Raw genomic sequence first — 9,463 nt, forward strand, 5'->3', positions numbered from 1 at the left:
TGAGTGCCAAACTATATTTGTGGGTGATATTCGAACCAGTTCAAAGCGACTGAAAACCACTAAGGCCCAGGCCAAACGTCGAACTTCACATGAGACGAACTCAATTGCAGTTTTGGTCGACCCAAACAGGTAAAGCTCGACCGCTGGGTCAAACGTGGTCAAACGTCGAACATAATTCGTCGAACCAACTGTCGAACCAAATTCAGAGCAGTAAGAACGAATACTTTGAGGCTAAAAATACATTAACATATACAAATTAAAATTTATTTTTTAAGTTCGTTTCATGAAATGATCGACGTATTAGAACGTGTTGGTCGATCTTAATTCAGTCGGACGAACTCAACTGAGTCAAACGTCGAACTTATCATGAGCTAAATTCGCTCAGTTAACTTTATTTCATGTGATGTTCGACGTTTGGCCCGGACCTAAGCTCTCCTACCTTATCATATTATTATACGCGGTAAACATGACATTATAGAAAATAGGCGAAAAATAGCTCCAAATTGCTTGCAAACATGTTGTAACGATAGAAAACAACACCATGTTATGTTTCGTCAACTTTATTTAGTAATGTCGCTTTTATTTATTGCTCAAAAGTTCCTCGTTTAAAAAAACCCATACAAACTCTCATATTATTACCACCTGTCGATTAGAATCGCTACATTGTGAAATGACAAGCACCCGCGTGCTACGAGATGTCGCGTATCGGCGTTAAAAATAACATAAAATGAGTTTGTCACCTATCTTTACTTTTAGAAACACTTTCACAATTTCAAAGAGTTATTTTACAACAGATTTTCATGAAATGCAAACATTATATTTTAGTCATGTTTTCTTTTTCAAAATGGTGAAACAATGACTGCTGGCATCAACAAGAGGTCTATTTTAGACCGTCTTATAATAAGCTCGTCGCTTTTGCTTTTTCAGAGGTGTGAAAGCTCGTAAAAGCAAGCAATAGGTCAAATTGGGCGATTATTTGTGCTTTGTAAACATCGGATTTGTTTGACTAAAAAAGCATTCAACGGTCAAAGACCTCTTTGTTTTCTTTGTTTGTTGTTCCGTTTGTAACTGAATGTGGATTTGCTCTGCAGAAATGCTTCTTGTTAATATAATCATTCACGTGCCCATGAAAGCAATGCTTTTAAAAGTAAGACAAAATTGTCTATAGAACACTCACATGACACTTAAATAGGTAATTAACATACGAAGCTGAAATGTCTCTTCGCTCTGTTAATATTTTTCAACATTGTTAATTCAGTTTGCGCTGGTTTGGGATTCTCTGCTGTTTCCCCAAATAAACAATCAGTGTATCAGATGCTCTCGCGGGAATATCCAGACAAGCATTTCAGAAAACAATGTGTGAAGCAAGCGTATTATTACAAAATTGCTGAGATAATGTTAAATTTTGTGCAGTTTTCTCGTTGTCGTTTTGGCTCCGGATTTAGCGAGGTAATAGAGAAATAAGGGGCCTCCATTGTTCAGCTTGAAGGGCCAGGTGAAAACAGGTCAGCATGTATCGGCGCGCTATCGTCCAAGTGGGGTTGATGGCTGTTTTATTAACAACATTTCAGCAGTTCTGTTAGGGACTCGTTCGATGTCTTAAATTTCCACCAAAAGATATTGTCACGAATTGTACATTTACCTTATAGCCTGAAACGCCTTTTCTCGGTTGATATTCCTTGAATGTGTATCAGTGCCACCTGCCGCCGTCTACATAAACTTGATTGATAGCTACCTACTGAAGCATAGATCGGTGTTTAATTTTTTGTTAACAAAGCAACTAACTGTTCTATTGAAAAGTCAGTCAACACTTGACGCCACTTGCATTTGTGTTAGTCACGCCGCTTGTGTCTGTACTCTCGACTAATTCACTTCGCAATGGAGATTAATGAGTTGCTAAATTCTCTTCTAGGATTTGTGTGCCTGACAATCCTCGTAATGTCTGTTAGATGTCTCTACCAAGCAATGATCCCAAGCGAAGAGCCTGCTCGTAGACTATTGCGAAATCGCCGCCCAGTTAATTACAAGATAGCGGGGGAAAGAAGAAACAATATAAGTGTTCCTGCTCAGCGGCGCCATCCTCAGGAAAACGACGAACGCTTCTGTCGCACGGTAAGAAAATTATAAATTTAAATATTTAAGTTTGTGGCTCGATAAAACGTAGATTTAACGTGTAACATGTTAAAAACGAGGTCGAGTGCTTCATCACGGGTTCTCCGAAAAATGAAAGCACGAGGCCGTAGCCAGTGCTTTTATTGTTTCGAAGTGTTTGGATCAGAACCCCAGTTTTTACTTGTCTTTTTCCTTGTCTTCTTGTTATCAGTGTGCTATTTATAGTACTGTGGCGTGAGTTATACATCAGTTGTGAAGAAATGTAACGCAAAAAGCTTCCGTTTCAATTAAGATCTCCTTTATGCTGTGAGTTTCTTTTTGGGTAACCGAATAATATAGCTTTAAGAATTTATTCTTTCTCCGTCAGTTCGCGGCTCTCAAGCTCGAAAATTAAAAGGAAGAATAAAGATCTGTAGAACAATGATAGCAAAATAAGACCCTTAGTTTAAAGTAAATAACTGTTAGGGAAAAATTAAATCCAATCAAAGTGTGTGTAAAGTCGGTCCAACGGTCTGCAAAGAAATACGACATTTAAATGAGACGACATTTTTTGAAGACGGGCGAAAACAACTTGAAAGTTAAGCCTTAATTTTTCAAGTTGCAATCCAATTCCATCCGAGCCATCCGCAGCCAGTTAACAGTTACAGTGTTTTAATATAGCAATTTTTAATAAAAATTGACTATTATTTTTGGGTTTCCTGTGACACACATGCAAATTTTGGCTTTTCAAAAATCTTTCGTGACAGAGCTCCTTTAATTGTACTACATGATGCCACTCGGATTATCTCAGACCTTCTGCTGAACTTTATTTCTTTACCAAATAATTTGATTTGATTGGAATGCAAATTAATTATGCCTACATTTAACCTTAATCATTTATGTTTTTTTCAGGCTCTCTGAATCACTCACTGCAAGAACAGAGGAGGGAATAGGGAGCTTTTAAACGCAGCCTAAAGTGCAAAAAATGACATCTATCTATTGTGGCTAGTAAAAGAAAAATGACAATAGTGCAGTGTTTAGAATAGCAATGCTATAAACACCTGTGTATAAGTTTATAGGCTTATAGCTGGGAGTTAATTGTTAAAAATGTGATAATTGCTTGCTTTAGAAACGTAATTTTTATAGACATATCTTTCATTTGCGAAAGGTATTACTAAATGATGTTAATGCCGAAATTAGATTAGCAACAAAAGCGGTTTGGCTACTTGACTGTTTGTTAATTTTGTTAATTTTAAGGTATGCCATAGCTTAGGCCAAGTTTTGATTGAAAAGATTGTTGAGACGTGCCGGCGACAGTATTCGCTGACAGTACCAGTTTAAAATAACTTCGGGTACCAGAATAATCAAAGTGCCCGTTGGGCTGTCTCGTGTTTCAGATCAGTAAAGTAGCACCCGTTGCTAACAATCATATAAGCTCAGAAAAACCAGCTCCGGATTCTACAATATTAATTCTCAAATTTCATTCTCAAGCATTTGCAACAGCCTGTGCTATACGAGCATCGCACCATGTGCCCTTTCTACACATTCTACTCAAATAGTCAAACCAAGACTGCCCTTCCAAAAACTCAACAAAATCTTCGCAATGATTTCTAAGGTATTCAACAACTGCAAAACGCATTATCTAAAACGCACTACGATTTGCTACTTTCATACTTAATTACTTACTTTCCTATTCGCCATCGGCGCTCAGGGCAGCAAATGACTTGCTACCGAGTCAAATATCTGATGACTAACACTTCGAAAAACGAAAACAGTCTCCATTTCCACCACAATCATAGACTGCAGCTAGTCGTATCTTTTGCGAACGCATGTAACGCACTCGGTCTTTGTATAACAGGCCCGTAGGGAGGGGGTGCGATGGGTGCGTTCGCACCGCCCCCCCCCCCCACGAGCCTTGGAGGTCCGCTCATTGTGAAAAAAAATATATATATTAAAATAAATAAATAAATAAATAAAGGGAAATGGTATTTCTGTACTTCGACTATTTACATTCAATATGGTCCTTTGGGTTGAAGATCCACCATTTGAAGATTCGTGTGGTATATTTTAGACCAAATTGTGTGATTATAGGTTAAATTCAACGATACATTCTACCTAATGTCCTTCATAGTCGAACCATTCGAAGTGCCATTCGAAGTGCCATTCCCAGGCGCTACCAAAAGAGAGGAGACTGGGTACTTGTTGGGCTCGGAAACACCCAAGGACAGTACTAAAAGATCAACAAACCGACTCTGGCTGATTTATGTAATAAACATTTTGACACTAAAATGAAGAGACCTATCTTTTTCCTTTTTTCCTTCTATGTGCTGCTGTCATTTTTAGCTAAATAAATTGTAAACTACGTTTTTGAGGTTCTGTTTCGAAAAATGTGATTTGAATTTAAAAATGTACTAGAATTATTGTCGTCGTTTTCTTCACTTTTACCTGCATTTTCTCCTAACAAACTGTCTTCAAAACGCACGAAATGCCTATTTTTTCAAAATTTCCTGGGAGAGGATACCCCCAGACCCCTCCCCCCTACATTAACGCGCCTGCGGCGCTCAAGATTTCGTGCCACAGTCGCTCATACGCACCCCCCATGAAAAATCCTGGTTATGGGCCTGTATAATATCTTAGTACGACCGCGAGAGGTCTGGCGCCAATGTGAAACTGTGAGTGGGACTGGGGAGAGACGCTAAAAGTTTCTTCTCGCCTCGCAGGCTCACAACGTTCGGCGCATTGCGCCTCTCAACGACTTAAGAGAACAAACGACTGTTTTGCAGTCTACCACAATCACAAGGAACAAGACCAACTGCACGTAATCTATTTCTAAGTTGTGAAAACGAAGTACAATCATAACATTTAACAATTATTCGCCGAAGGCGAATAATGGTTTTAGTCTAATTTTCAGAGGAGAATATAAAGAACTATAAAATAAAAAACTAAAAACACGGAATTAACAAACACAAGTGCTCGCTTGAATACTTGTAAACAAGTTTAATTCATCGATTGTAAATCAGAATTTACACTTAAGTTTAAGCAATAAAACGAAACAAAACAAACACTACGAAAAAGACAGATAACTAGTACCTTTCTTTAATCGTTGGCGACTTCTGAGCAATTGTGTAAATCCTCTTGAAAGAAGTTGAGTAGCTCTGATCTGAAGAGAACTGAGTCATTTTTGGTCAATTATTAAATCTGCCAATGAGTTTCTTGTGGCCCGTGCGATCTCCAAAACCATCGTCCTTAGCACCAATTCTAATGCCTTGAGAACCATCTCTTGAAAATATTTTCGGTTCAAAAGCCTTGGTAGCCAATTTTTAAAATTCCAACTGTTTTGTATACCATGGACTTGATGTGATTTCTTTCGAATGAACGAAAATTTCATTCATCAAATGCCACCATGTTTACTTGCCTGGATGGCAAAGTTGGCGGGCTTAGTAACCAAGCCCTGAAATGTTATATTCACCTCCAAGCGAGGTGAATATAACGTCATAAACCAGAGCTTCTTGACCAATCAGAATGTCGCATTCTTATATTCACCTCTTGAAATTAGACTAATCCCTGACAATAGGCTATAGGACCAGGAATCTTTTCAATACACCACACATAAATAACATTTTATAAAATACAGAAAATTTTTTATCATAACTAAATTTCCAAAACCTATATGCATTATTCCAGAATGAAGAAAATATAAAACTTCTATATTTTCCCCCTTCCCATCACCCACCGCTCGCGCTTCGCGCTCGCTCAAAATCCCTGCCTCTCTCCAAAACTCTCCAAAATCCGCGCGGCCTTGGAAAAGCCTGTGAAGGAGGCAGACGCATTCTGATTAGGTTAGAATGGGTCATCTTTCATCAGCCCCTTGAAATTGCCTGGATGGGGGAAGGGATATGGGACGGAGATAATGTAATCTCTGGTTTTTCTTTCTACGTCATCTGCCACTTGACATTAATTGCTCAGATAAGGCAGGAATTATGGCGAAGAGGGATTTTAACTACATACGTAATACGCACTTTGCATGGGTCTAACTCGATAATGAATCCTCACTTAGACAACAAAACAAAATAGAACCGGGCAATAAGAAATGACTAGTACAAGATATAAACGAAAGAGACAAGTTATATTTTACGAGTTTTTAGTATTAGAAAGAAAACAGACATTTGCTTAGATGATATCGGGAACAGGAATTTTGTTTACCTTAGCGTAATACGCATTTTTTCATTTTGTATGAACCATTTAACTTAACAAGAAATCCTCTCTTAGACCACAGAGCAAAATAGAACCAGACAATTAGAAAAGGCTTGTACAAGATATAAGTTAAAGAGACAAGTTATATTTTATGCGGTTTAGTGTAAGAAAGGAAACAGACATCAAAGCGGTGTAAATAAACAAGCAGCCTTTGACCTTACTGGCGGCAAAGTATCGTATTCGTATATCGGTTGTCACGCAAAAAAGGAAATAACGCCACTAGGCACGTCTATAAAGCCACAGGGCTTCTTGTCTGTGTCTTTCTTACTGCGACGAGTTGACCTTTAGCATGTGTCTTAGTGAAAGGGGGAATTCAGGGAATTTTGAACTGTTTTCCAAAATGGTTTAGTGTAATACTCGAATTGAACACACGCAAGGAAGAAAATGTCCAAGGGATCTACAAGTTGTTTTTTAACTAGTTTAATCAGCGCAAATTTCAACTTGCACCAGCTAGTAAAGGCACACATCTGGTTCGACTATTACGGTCTATTACATCTTTGAAATCCGAATCTAATCAAAGATTGAAACGACAAAAAAAGTTTTTTTTTCTGACATATTGTCGACATACCTACAGTTCTGTATGATTCTGTAAGGAGCAATCCTGTTTAAGAACAAAGCCGAAGATGAGATACCACATCAATATTTCTGTTTGAGTGATAACTTCACTTAATGTTCTCCTTATGACACATTATTTGACATATCTGAAAACTGCTCTGACGTCAACAACCCTCGACCCTAACACGCGCCAAAATGGTTTTCTTGTAACGCAAACAGAAATTTGACAACAGCTTTATCTTCTAATTCATACTTTAACAATACCCACCGCAAATATAATATCAAAACACAAACCTACCGTAAAGATAAATTCATTTTCCATGTAAAAAACTACCTATTTAAGCAACATATGTGAGATAAAATCTCCTTATCAGATTTGGCGGTATTACTAAAGATAGTACTTCATGTAATATATTACATTATACACATACCTCATAATGCAAACATTTACACTATATGTCTCACACGTGTAAATAAGCACTTTTAAAACTCGACAAGAGAAAACGCGCAATACGAAGAACAGCATCCCGATGCATCTTATCAGCAAAATGTATCTATGTAAATATGGCTATTTCTTACCTTGTTTCCTTGCTACTTTATCACTTCGTTACCTTACGAGAGGTCTTACACAAAGCACTATCGTGAGCTACCAAGTCTACTCGGATAATCTCGTGTTACGTCACGGTCACGTCGTTCACGACGTGACCGCGACGTAACACGAGAGAAAAACAGACACTACTTACTGGTACGTGATGGCGTTTTCTTAGCCCTTGTGATTATACGAATGTCGCTTTTATGGTTTAAAATCTTCAGGGTTTTTCTTTCAAAACGAATTTTCCTTACAACCATAGTAAAACTATTTAGTAATCAAACTTAACAGCCAATCACAACAGCGGAACTAAACCTTTCAGAACTCGAAGCAACAACATGTAACTTTAGAAAATAGCACAAAGTAAATACGTGCGCTGATTGGTTAAAAATTGTGTTTCTATAACTCGATGGAGACACAGACAGTTGTCGTAGACACGGCAATCAATATTCACGGCGCTAAAATAAGCAATGCAAAAATAACAACTAATAATTGTGCCAAATTTTAATGTCACAGCTGACAAAAACCAGGTTAAGACTAAACAAATATTTGCACATTTTAAAACAAGCGAGTAAGATGTTTACAGAGCCCGCTACACATTCAAAAATAGTCTGTGAAAGAAATTATCGAAGCGGCTGACCTTTCAAAGAAGTATATGAATTGGCGCAACTTCACTCCATTCTAGGCTTTGCAGCACTTCAGAACTATTCACAGCTCCTCAACTGGACAAGATATTCGTCCAGAATGCCGAGTCAAACTTCTTTTAACAGAAAAATAATTCACTTTCACCTCCAAGGTTCGAGTCGCTCGATCGTCGGTCGTCAAACCATTCGGTTAGTTCGATGGAGCGAAATAAAACAGAATAAAACCACAATTCTTGACTCCTTCCAGTGCTGGACTTCAGTTACACCATCGACTTAGTTATTTCTCATAATTACGTTAACTTTGGGGCCTGTTTTCTTTGTTTGTTTGGCCAAACAACGGTGAATTTTAGCCTTGAAGCAAATGTTGAACAGTTGATTTATTTCTGTTCATCGACTCCCGTACTATGATTGGTTGATTACTGTTCATGACGTAAAACCGCGAGGTGAAGAGAATCTACGTTTTGATGTTAAATAAAGCGCTAAATATTACTTTGATGTGCGTTATTTTCTTTGTGCTGTTTTCTAAAAGAAATAGAAAACATGTTTTCCGTGTTTCTATCGAGTTATAGAAACACTCGTGAAAGTTTGGGAGAACTCGAAAAAGCTGTGGAAACACTCGTCTATCGACTCGTGTTCCCACAGCATTTCTCGTTCTCCCAAACTTCCACTCGTGTTTCTATAACTCGATAGAAACACGGAACATGTTTTCTATTTCTTAAGTGACAAGGTAGGACGGGCAAACTGTCGTCTGATCCACTGAATCAATCAAGTTGATTAGATATAATATTAGATTTTGAATCTGCTTAGCTGAAAAGCAACATCCGCTTGGATGGAGGACTTTTAACACTTTAAACAAATTGTTAAGTAGTTAAACAAATTATTAATTATTGTTAAACAATAATTAAATTCGCGAACTGTACTACAAGATTTTACGAAAATATAAAAAACAGGTCCTTACATCACGGTATAGCGCTTTTCTCCTATCTGCCCCGTCCATTGTAATAACGTGAAGGGTGCTTTTAGCCTTATATTCTTTGTTACATTATTCACAATGAAATTTGAAGGTGGTAGACTGTTCCCCTTTTTTAAGTTTGTCAGTTTTGTCTTTAACGTGCACAAATTGAGATCTTTAACCCTCGGACGTACAAGCAAACTCGTACCCCCACCATCGTACAAGGGGGGGGTGGATGGAACCCCTCCCCGGAGTTTTCGTTATATAAAGGCGTAGCAAAATTATTTTGCTCTCAGAAGAAAGCCCGTAGCTTATTCTACAAGATGGCATAATTTTAATTGGCTGTGACGTCACATGACGTCACGTGACGTCATTAGA

General features: G+C 37.9%; 1 long non-coding RNA gene across 1 annotated transcript; it reads left to right on the top strand.

Moving 5' to 3' along the window:
• The first annotated feature begins 105 nt into the window (after window positions 1-105).
• LOC144654231 (uncharacterized) lies at window positions 106-3,089 on the top strand. Its single transcript, XR_013570879.1, has 3 exons — window positions 106-129; window positions 1,913-2,112; window positions 3,004-3,089. It is a non-coding gene; the product is annotated as an uncharacterized LOC144654231 (long non-coding RNA).
• Window positions 3,090-9,463: the final 6,374 nt, after the last annotated feature.

This window comes from Oculina patagonica, chromosome 5 (genome assembly GCF_052425735.1).
Source record: "Oculina patagonica isolate OP01 chromosome 5, crgOcupat, whole genome shotgun sequence".
Taxonomy (NCBI): Eukaryota; Metazoa; Cnidaria; class Anthozoa; order Scleractinia; family Oculinidae; genus Oculina; species Oculina patagonica.